This window comes from Arachis duranensis, chromosome 6 (genome assembly GCF_000817695.3).
Source record: "Arachis duranensis cultivar V14167 chromosome 6, aradu.V14167.gnm2.J7QH, whole genome shotgun sequence".
In the NCBI taxonomy this organism is placed as follows: domain Eukaryota; kingdom Viridiplantae; phylum Streptophyta; class Magnoliopsida; order Fabales; family Fabaceae; genus Arachis; species Arachis duranensis.
The window spans coordinates 19773453-19785065 of NC_029777.3; positions in this window are offsets into that span (position 1 = coordinate 19773453).

Genomic DNA, 11613 nt, shown 5'->3' on the forward strand with positions numbered 1-11613 from the left:
TGTGACATAGCATATGCAATCGCTTTCACTGAGAGGATGGGAGGTAGCCACTGACAACGGTGAAACCCTTGCTTAAGCTTGCCATGGAAAGGAGTAAGAAGGATTGGATGAAGACAGTAGGAAAGCAGAGAGATGAAAGGGAAGGCATCTTCATGCGCTTATCTGAAGTTCCTACCAATGAATTACATAAGTATCACTATCTTTATCTTTTATGTTATTTTCGTTCATCATCATATACATTTGAGTTTGCCTGACTAAGATTTACAAGATGACCATAGCTTGCTTCAATACTAACAATCTCCGTGGGATCGACCCTTACTCGCGTAAGGTTTATTACTTGGACGACCCAGTGCACTTGCTGGTTAGTTGTGCGAAGTTGTGTAATGCCATGGTATTGAGCTACCAAGTTTTTGGGGTTCATGACCGGGGATTATGAGAGTTGTGAAAAAGTATTGTTCACAATTTCGCGCACCAATAGTCAAACCTCATAGAAAAGACTGGAGCACCAGGCTACAAGATGCACTATGGGCATACAGGACAGCATATAAAACACCCATTGGGATGAGTCCTTTCTGCTTAGTTTATGGAAAAGCTTGTCATCTCCCAGTTGAAGTAGAGCACAGAGCCTTTTGGGCAGTCAAGGAGTGCAACATGGGATTTGAGGAAGCCAGAGCTGAAAGGAAGTTGCAATTGTAAGAACTGGAGAGCCTTCGCCTAGAAGCTTATGAGAACTCAAGAATATACAAGGAGAAGATGAAGGCTGTACATGATCAGCACATCAAGAGAAAAGAGTTCCAACCTGGGGATTTTGTCCTCCTTTACAAATCTCGACTAAGGCTCATGCCAAGCAAGTTGAGATCAAGATGGGAAGGTCCATATAGAGTAGAGAAGGCCGAACCATACGGAGTTTATCACCTAAGCCACCCTTCAAGCTCTGAACTTATCAAAGTTAATGGACAACGTCTGAAGATGTACCATGGAGAGAAGATGCAGAAAAACAAAGAGCTTGAGATCTTCCTCTTGGAAGATCCCCACATGGCAGAAGTTTGAGCTAGTGGAGCGTCCAACTTACGGACGTTAAAGCAAAGTGCTAGGTGGGAGACAACCCACCATGGTATGATCGTTCTTTTCTTTCAATCTTTAGTTTTTCCTAGTCAATAACTCCTCTCTTTATCAGTACCTTCATGCATCTGCATTTGCATACTTTTATTTTAAAAAAAATGAAAGTCACGCGATGTGACCGCATCAGTGACGCGTCCACGTCGACAGGAGAGGTGAGAAAATAAAAAAATGAACAGAGAGTTTCGCTGGAGCATGGATGGAGGCGTGCCAGTGGCACAAATCGTCCCACGCGACCGCGTCGTTGACGCGTCCGCGTCACATGGGATTCATGGCCTCCCACGCGACTGCGTGCCCCATGCAGTCGCGTGCCCTTATTTTCGATGTAAAAAGGGGTGCACAACGAAATATTGTGCGAGAGTAGTGCTGGATTGGTGCTGGACGCACCATCCCTATCACGCGACCGCGTCACTGACGCACGCGTCGCTGACGCCTCACGCGATCGCATGCCCCACGCGATCGCGTCACCCCAAATTTGGCAAATATATCAATTTGAACAGAGAGTTGTGCGGGCACGAGGCTGTACTCGCGCCAGAAGCATCACATGGGTCACGCGACCGCGTGACCGACACGACCGCGTCAATTGAATTAGAGCGCAATCACGCGAACGCATGCCCCATGCGGCCACGTCGCTTGCGCCGCACAGCTCAACCAAAACTGCCAAAATATCTTATCTTTCTCTCCTCCAAATCCTAAATTTTCTTTTCCCTCCTTATTTCTTCCTTCTCTCTTCTTCCTTCTATTTCACCTTTCACTCTCTCTCTCTCACCTCCATTAACAAGGTTTTATTTTCTTCTTCCCTCCTTCTTTTTTTATCATTCTTCTTATTTTATATGTTATTTTCTTTTCTTTTCTTTTTCTTTTCATTGTCCATATTTTCTTTCTTCTTCTTTCCTTTTTACATGGTGCTAGAAATTTATTTGAGTCATCATTCCTCATTATATACTTGTGGATTATTGCAAATTGTTTGGCAATTATATATTATTTATTTTTCTTAAAAGGGTTGCTTGCATGTTTACTTTAATACTTTCTATACTTTATTTCATATGCATGCTATGTGTTTGTGAAAAAGCCCGTATGACATCATGCACTTTTCTACATTATCCTATTCTACTACTCAATGCATGTTTTTCACAAATTTCCTTTACTATTTTATTAATTAAATTTAATTGCCAATACAAACCTGTTAGTTTGTTAGGAAGTGATGCTTGATCTATGCTACTCATGCCCTTGTCGGCATGCCAATAATCATCTTGCATCTACTCACCCTTTCATGCACTTGTTCTATTTTCTTTCATGATCTTTTCACATGTTGTCATGACCATGTGTTTATTTCATTCCTCTTTACCGTGCACTATTTATCACTCACTCCATCCCCTTCCTTGCTTTAATTCTTTGGATTTAACTTACTTTCTCTTCCCTTTTTCAGAATGGCCACCAAGAAAGGCAAAGAGAAAGCTACCCCTAAACCCACAGCAAGGAAAGGAACGAAGAGAGCATTAGTGGCAGAGCCTTCTTCAACTGCATTCAAACCCTCAACAAAAAGAATTAAAAGGATTATCAAGGTTGATGAAAAAGAGAGAGCCTTCCCAGCCAAGGACACTGCACGATTCCCAAATTGCTATTGTGAGCAGATCTTTCCTATTCTGGCAGCTCGAAATTACAATAATGAACACCTTCTTATCATTCTGCCTCCTATCGCTGAATTTGTTGAGCCACAAATTGCACAAAGACATTGGGGATTCTTACTGCGACAGCCATAATAGGTTAATCTTTCTTGGGTTGTTGAGTTCTACTCCAACTTCCACCTGTCAACTCTGCAGTCCGTCTATTTATGCCAGAAGCAGGTCCCCATTACAGAAGAGGCCATACAGCAAGCCTTAGATCTCCCACCTGCTCCAGAAGGGTTGGACGCTTTTCAGAAAGCCGTAATCAAGTGCCAGGCATACACCTTTGACTGGGACGCTATTCTCAGAGTTATCGCTCGATCTGGCAGCAAATGGATCTTCGGATACCATCGTTCCCGTCCTAAGGGAATCTCGACTTCCGCACTTACCTTAGAGGCTCACGTATGGGCACAGATTATGTCCCATTACGTCTTCCTGAGTACTCATGAGTCCTCCTTCACCGCAGACATGGCCGTTCTACTATGGTGCATCCTCACAGACTAGCCTCTCAATTTACCAAGACATATCCGGAATGCTATGGAACATGTGTAGATCGCGGGCAACCTACCTTTCCCCGCATTGGTCTCTGATCTTATCTCAGCAGTCGGTATATCCTACAGAGCTGGGGACACCAAAGCCATTCTTCCACGGGATGATCAGTATGTCCCTAACGGGAGATATCTCAGGCCACAGCTTGCCACTACCAGGCAGTCCACAGAGGATGCTGCAGCTCCTCCACCATCTACTAGTCAACTGCTGCATCAAATACTAAAACGGTTGGACCAACATGAAAAGAAAGCAAAGCTCCGAGAGCGCTGCAACCAACGCCGATTCAACCACCTCAGAGAGCTGCTTAGAGGAGATTGCAGAGACTCAGACACCCTGGACTCCACTTCCTTCACCAGCACAGGGAGCCATGACGGCCCCGACTGTGGAGACACTGCCACCAGCCCACCATTATTCTTGACAGATGGCACCGAGGACGGTGCAAAGCCTTAAGTGTGGGGAGGTCGGTTGGTACCTGACTTCCGGAGGTAATTTTTCTTCCCTAGCACCAATAAATTAGGATATTTTAGTTAGATTTTCTTTCTTTTATAGAATAGGATAAATTGCATAGTAATAGGTTAGCTGCATGCATGTTCTACTTGATTGAAAAGACAATAAGTTTTTTCTAAAAAGATATCTTTGGAACAAAATTTCACTAATTTTAATCAAAACTTTTATGATAAATTTGCTTGAAGCTGTATTTGGAACATGATTTTTGAGCTAAAGAACATACAACCTGTGAAGATTTGAGCCTTTATGCATGGTTACATTATTTAACCATAATTATTTTATTCTTGTGTGTTTACTTCTCTATGATTGTAATCTATATTTTGTTTCATCCTATATGTCCAATATTTATTATGTTTATATGCTTGCATGTGATTGATGCCATTATTTGTTTAAACTCACTTATCCAAATTAAGCCTACCCTTTTTAATTACCTTTGTTAACCACTTTGAGCCTTTAAATCCCATTTGTTCTATATTTTACCACATTACTAGCCTTAAGCGAAAAAAAACAATTGTATATCCCAAATTGAATCTTTGGTTAGCTTAAGATAGAAATGTGTATGCTAGTTAAGTATGGGAATTTGTGGGAACAAAAGTTATTAAGGGAATGTGTCATGATAATACAACGGGAATTTGGATACCTACTCATGTGAAACTATAAGAATTAAAAATCTATGTGCATTGATAAGCTATATTTATTTTTATGTCTATAAAATAAAAAAATAATAAAAAAAAATAAAAAAATTTATCAATAAATAAATAAGGGGACAAAATTACCCCAATGCTGTTTTTATCTGTCTTACTGTATAATGATAGAATTAGTGGAATTTGATTTGTAATTGTTTTGAAGAGCTTATTTACTTTTGATCAAGTGGGCAAGAATCATATAGTTGCATTCATATATATAGGTTGCATTGCATTGCATGAGTTTCTACATGTTCATACTTATTTGATGATGATGAGAAAATTAAATTATAGCTTAATTGGAGATAAAATAAAAATAGATATACTAATTACTACTACTCATATATAACTTCTAAGGAAAACTCCTATAAGAACAACTATTCACAGAGTTAAGGGTAAGATTAGGACTCAACAATCTTTATTTTGGAAAATGGATGTTCCTCTAGTCTGGGGGGTGCTTGGTCCTTCAAGAGATAGTTTTTGACGCTTCAGTTCCTTTAAGTCACGACTTTGCTCTTCTTGTTCCCCAAGCAGTTTGCAAAGCATGCTATTTTGATTATTCTGTTCTTCCTTTATTTGGTCCATAGCTTCTTACGACTTGGTAACAGATGCTTCAAGATGCTCCCATTATTCAATTTGAGGGATCTCCGCGAGGAATTCCTGTGCTCTCCTCTTGATGGGGTTGTCCTGCACTTATTGTCTTTCCATTGATATTTTGGTGATTGGTCGCTTAACTGAGATATACTCAGTTACTCCTATCTTCACCCCAGCATCTTTACATAGCATAGAGATTAAGCTTGGATAAGCCAATTTGGCATCTTTGGAGTTCTTGTTTACAATTATGTAAAGTTCACACGAAATCAGCTGATGAACTTCCACTTCTCTTCCCAACATAATGTAATGGATTATTACTGCTCTTTTAATGGTGACTTCAGAGCGGTTGCTAGTGGATAGTATAGAACGCCCAATGAAGTCCAGCCAGCCTCTGGCAACTGGTTTGAGATCTTCTCTCTTGAGTTGATTTGGGACGCCCTTGGTGCTGGTTGTCCACTTGGTTCCAGGGAGGCATATGTCCTCTAGAATCTTGTCCAAGCCCTTATTTGTTCTCATCATTCTTCTATTAAAGGAGTCTGGGTTATCTTTCAGCTGAGGTAGCTTAAAGATCTCCATGATTTTGTCAGGATGGATGTGAACAATCTTTCTTCTAACCAAGGACCTATAGTCATAGAGGGTAGTTCCAGATATTCTCTACCTATCTGTTTACCACAGATTAGCGTAGAATTCCTGAACCATATTTCTTCCCACCTTTGTTTCAGAATTAGCTAGGATTTCCCAGCTCCTGTTTCGAATTTACTCTTGGATCTCTAGATATTCATCTTCTTTTAGATCGAATTTGACTTCCAAGATCATTGACCTTAGATCCATTATTTTGTAGTAATGGTTTGAGTGTTCTTTGGTTAAGAACTTCCCTTGATTCCAAAGTGGTTTTGGAATATTCTCTTTCTTGCCTCTTGGAGTGGTTTGTTTTCCCTTAGGAGCCATGATCTTAGTGGTTATGGCTTAGTGATCACGGATAAACACACCAAACTTAGAGGTTCGCTTGTCCTCAAGCAAAAGAAAGGAAAGTAGAGGGAAAAGGGAGGTGGGTTTCGAAAATTTTGAAAAAGATAGGATAGAAGATATGATTTGTAAAAGATAAGTATGATAGGAAAAAGATGTAATTGAAAATTGAAAAGATATCAAAGATATTTGAAAAAGATAATTTTTTTTGAAAAAGATATTGTGAATATTTGAAAAAGGTATTTATGAGTTGAAAAGATTTAAGAAGGAAAAGAGATAGATTTGTTTTGAAAAAGATTTGAAAAGAAGTTGAAGAGGATTAAAAAAATTTGTGTTTATGAATTAAGATACATTTGATATCTTTGAAAAGGGATTTTAGAAATTAGGATTAAAAATTTTTTGAAATTGAAGTTGAAAGATGAGAGTTTGTAACATGTTTATGCAAGAAATCATGAATTGAAACATGAAAATTGGAAAAAATTTGAGTTGAAAACGAATTTACCTCCTCCCCACAATCCTGGCGTTAAACGTCCAAACACTGCATGTTTTAGGCGTTTAATGCCCATTTGTAGCTTCTCCTGGGCGTTTAACGCCCAGCTGTTGCTTCTGGCTGGCGTTAAACACCAGGAATTCCTTTGTCACTGGCATTTTTCTGAACACCCAGGACGCTGTAAATCTGGCGTTAAATGCCCAGAAGGTACTTCTTTCTGGCGTTTAACGCCCAGAAGATGCTTCTTTCTGGCATTTAACACCCAGATGGCTATCTCTACTGGCGTTGAACGCCCAGCAGATACTTTTTTTGGGCGTTCAACGCCCAAAACAGCTCTTACTAGCTTTTTCACCAGTGAGCTTCTTTTTGCTGTTTTATCCTCTAAATCCTTCTGTGACTCTGTGAGCTCATACAATTGCCATTTTACCTTGAAGAAAATTAATATGAACCTATAAAAATCAATTAATTGAAAAATTAAGCTTTGTTAATGGCTGGGTTGCCTCCCAGCAAGCGCTTCTTTATTGTCTTTAGCTGGACTATTACTGAGCTTTAATCAAGTCTCAATTTTGAACATTCTTCCTCAAAATTGCTTTCAAGGTAATGTTTGACTCTCTGTCCATTAACAATGAACTTTTTGTTAGAATCATTATCCTGAAGCTCTACGTAACCATATGGTGACACACCTGTAATCACATATGGTCCTCTCCACTGGGATTTCAATTTTCCGGGGAATAATCTGAGCCTAGAATTAAACAGCAGAACTTTCTGCCCTGGCTCAAAGACTCTGGATGACAACTTCTTGTCATGCCATCTTTTTGCTTTCTCTTTGTAGATTTTTGCATTTTCGAAAGCATTGAGTCTAAATTCCTCTAGCTCATTTAACTGGAGCAATCATTTTTCTCTAGCTAACTTGGCATCAAGGTTTAGGAATCTGGTTGCCCAATAGGCCTTATGCTCCAGTTCCACTAGCAAGTGACAGGCTTTTCCATACACAAGCTGGTATGGAGAGGTTCCTATAAGAGTCTTGAATGCTATTCTGTATGTCCACAGAGCATCATCCAAGCTTCTTGCCCAATCCCTTCTATGGTTAATCATAGTCCGTTCCAGGATTCTTTTAAGTTCTCTATTAGAGACTTTAGTTTGCCCATTTGTCTGTGGATGATATGGGGTTGCCACTCTGTGGCTAACTCTATATCAGACCAAAGCAGAGTAAAGTTGTTTATTGCAGAAATGAGTGCCCCCATCACTGATTAGTTCTCTAGGGATACCAAATCTGCTGAAGATGTGTTTCTGGAGGAATTTTAGCACTGTCTTAGTGTCATTAGTGGGTGTTGCAATAGCTTCCACTCATTTGGATACATAATCCACTGCCACCAGAATATAAGTGTTTGAGTATGATGATGGGAAGGGCCTCATGAAGTCAATACCCCATACATCAAACAACTGAATATCCAAGATCACTTGTTGAGGCATGGCATAACTATGAAGCAGATTGCCAGATCTTTGGCAACTGTCACAATTAAGTATAAACACTCGGGAGTCTTTATAGAGAGTAGGCCAGTAGAAGCCACATTGGAGGACTCTTGTGGCTGTTCGCTCACTTCCAAAGTGTCCTCCATACTGTGATTCATGGCAGTGCCAGAGGATCTTCTGTGCTTCTTTTTTAGGCACACATCTATGGATTACTCTGTCTGCACATCTCTTGAAGAAATATGGTTCATCCCAAAGATAGTACTTTGCATCCGTGATCAATTTCTTTGATTGCTGCCTACTGTACTCTTTGGGTATGAATCTTACTGTCTTGCAATGTTTGCAAACCATGGCACTTCCTGGAAGGCAAAGAGTTGCTCATCCGGAAAGTTTTCAGAGATCTCAGTAAGAGGGAGGGACGCCCCTTTTACTGGTTCTATTCGGGATAGGTGATCTGCTACTTGATTCTCTGTCCCTTTTCTGTTTCTTATTTCTATATCAAACTCTTGCAGAAGCAACACCCATCTTATGAGTCTGTGTTTTGAATCCTACTTTGTGAGTAGATATTTAAGAGCAGCATGGTCAGTGTACACAATCACTTTTGATCCTACTAAGTAGGATATGAACTTGTCAATGGCGTAAACCACTGCAAGTAACTCTTTTTCCGTGGTTGTGTAGTTCTTCTGTGCGTCATTTAAAACACGTCTGGCATAATAAATGACGTGCAGAAGCTTGTCATGCCTTTGTCCCAACACTGCACTAATGGCATGGTCACTGGCATCACACATTAGTTCAAATGGTAATGTCCAGTCTGATGCAGAGATGACTGGTGCTGTGACCAATTTAGCTTTCAGAGACTCAAACGCCTGCAGACACTCCTTATCAAAGATAAATGGCATGTCAGCAGCTAGCAGATTACTTAGAGGTTTGGCAATTTTCAAAAAATCTTTTATAAACCTCCTATAGAATCCTGCATGCCCTAGAAAGCTTCTGATTGCCTTAATATTGGTAGGTAGTGGTAATTTTTCAATTACCTCTACCTTATCTTGATCCACCTCTATTCCTTTGTTCGAAATTTTGTGCCCGAGGACAATTCCTTCAGTCACCATGAAGTGACTTTTTTCCCAGTTTAAAACTAGGTTAGTCTCTTGGCACCTCTTTAGAACAAGTGCTAGATGGTCAAGACAGGAGATGAATGAGTCTCCAAATACTGAAAAGTCATCCATGAAGACTTCCAGAAGTTTTTCCACCATATCAGAGAAAATAGAGAGCATGCACCTTTGAAAGGTTGCAGGTGCATTGCACAGACCAAATGGCATCCTTCTGTATGCAAATACTCCGGATGGACATGTGAATGCCGTTTTCTCTTGATCCTGAGGGTCTACTGCAATTTGATTATAGCCTGAATATCCATCCAGAAAGCAGTAGTATTCATGACCTGCTAGTCTTTCTAGCATCTAGTCTATGAATGGTAAAGGAAAATGATCATTTCTGGTAGCTGTATTGAGCCTTCTATAATCAATGCACATACGCCACCCTGTAACTGTTCTTGTAGGAACCAGTTCATTTTTTTCATTATGAACTACTGTCATGCCACCCTTCTTAGGGACAACTTAGACAGGGCTTACCCAGGGGCTATCAGAAATAGGATAAATAATCCCAGCCTCTAGTAATTTAGTGACCTTTTTTTGCACCACCTCCTTCATGGATGGATTCAGCCGCCTCTGTGGCTGAACCATTGGCTTAGCGTCACCCTCCAATAGGATCTTGTGCATGCATCTGGCTGGGCTAATGCCCTTAAGATCACTGATGGACCACCCAAGAGCTGTCTTGTGTGTCCTTAGCACTTGAATTAGTGCTTCCTCTTCCTGTGGCTCTAAGGTAGAGCTTATGATTATAGGAAAGGTATCACCTTCTCCCAAAAATGCATATTTCAGGGATAGTGGTAATGGTTTGAGCTCGGGTTTGGGAGGTTTCTCCTCTTCCTGAGGGATTTTCAGAGGCTCTATTATTCTCTCTGATTCCTCCAGATCAGGCTGAGCATCTTTAAAGATATCCTCTAGCTCTAATTCGAGACTCTCAGTCATATTGACCTCTTTTACCAGAAAATCAATAATATCAATGCTCATGCAGTCATTTGGGGTGTCTGGATGCTGCATAGCTTTGACAACATTCAACTTAAACTTGTCCTCATTGACTCTCAGGGTTACTTCCCCTTTTTTTGGATGTCAATGAGGGTTCGTCCAGTTGCTAGAAAAGGTCTTCCTAGAATAAAAGTTGCACTCTTGTGCTCCTCCATTTCCAGCACCACAAAGTCAGTGGGAAAGGCAAATGGCCCAACCTTGATAATCATGTCTTCAATCACGCCTGATGGGTATTTAATGGAGCCATCAGCAAGTTGGAGACATATCCGGATTGGTTTGACTTCTTCAGTCAAACCAAGCTTTCTGATAGTAGATGCAGGTATTAGGTTGATACTTGCCCCAAGATCACATAAAGCTTGCTTGGTACAAGTACCCTCTAATGTGCATGGTATCGTAAAGCTTTTGGGATCTTTAAGCTTCTCAGGTAAGCTTTTCAAAATGACTGCACTACATTCTTCAGTGAGGAAAACTTTTTCAGTTTCCCTTAAATCCTTCTTATGACTTAAGATCTCTTTCATGAACTTAGCATAAGAGGGTATTTGCTCAAGTGCCTCTGCAAATAGAATCTTTATTTCAAGAGTCCTGAGATAGTCTGCAAAGCGGGTAAATTGCTTATCCTATTCCGCTTGCCGGAGTTTCTGAGGATAAGGTATTTTGGCTTTGTATTCCTCAACCTTAGTTACCGTAGGTTTATTACCTACAGATGTGGGTTGAGAAGCCTTTTTATAGGGGTTTCTATCAGCACTTGTATGTGTCTAATCCCTCACTAGCGTTTGAATGCCAGGGGTGGAAGCTGGAGTGGCGTTAGACGCCAACTCCTTACCTGTTTCTGGCGTCTGAACACCAGAACTGTGCTTCCTTTGAGCGTTCAATGCCAATTCCTTGCCTGTTTCTGGCGTTGAACGCCAGGACTGAGCATGGGTTGGGCGTTCAACGCCAGCTCTCCACCCCTTTTCTGGCGTTTGAGCACCAGAATTATTCCTCTCTGGGCTCTGACTGTCCTCAGAGGGATTTTGGTTAGCAGTTTATTTATTTCTTGGCTTTCTGCTGCCTTGAAGTGAGGTATTTAATGTTTTTCCACTTCTTAATTTTAACTGCTTGGCACTCTTCTGTTATTTATTTTGATAATTGCTGTTCTGTTTGCTTCAACTGCAATTCCATATTCATATTAGCCAGTCTTGTGTCTTGCAATATCTCCTTGAATTTGGATAGCTATTTTGTTAGAAAATCTAATTGCTGATTGTATTCAGTAACTTGTTCTGCAGGACTGAGTTCAGCAGTTACTGTTTTAGCCTCTTCTTTCATGGGAGGTTCGCTGCTTAGGTACAGATGCTGATTTCTGGCAACTGTATCAATGAGCTCTTGAGCTTCTTCAATTGTCTTTTTCATGTGTATAGATCCACCAGCTGAGTGGTCTAGAGAAA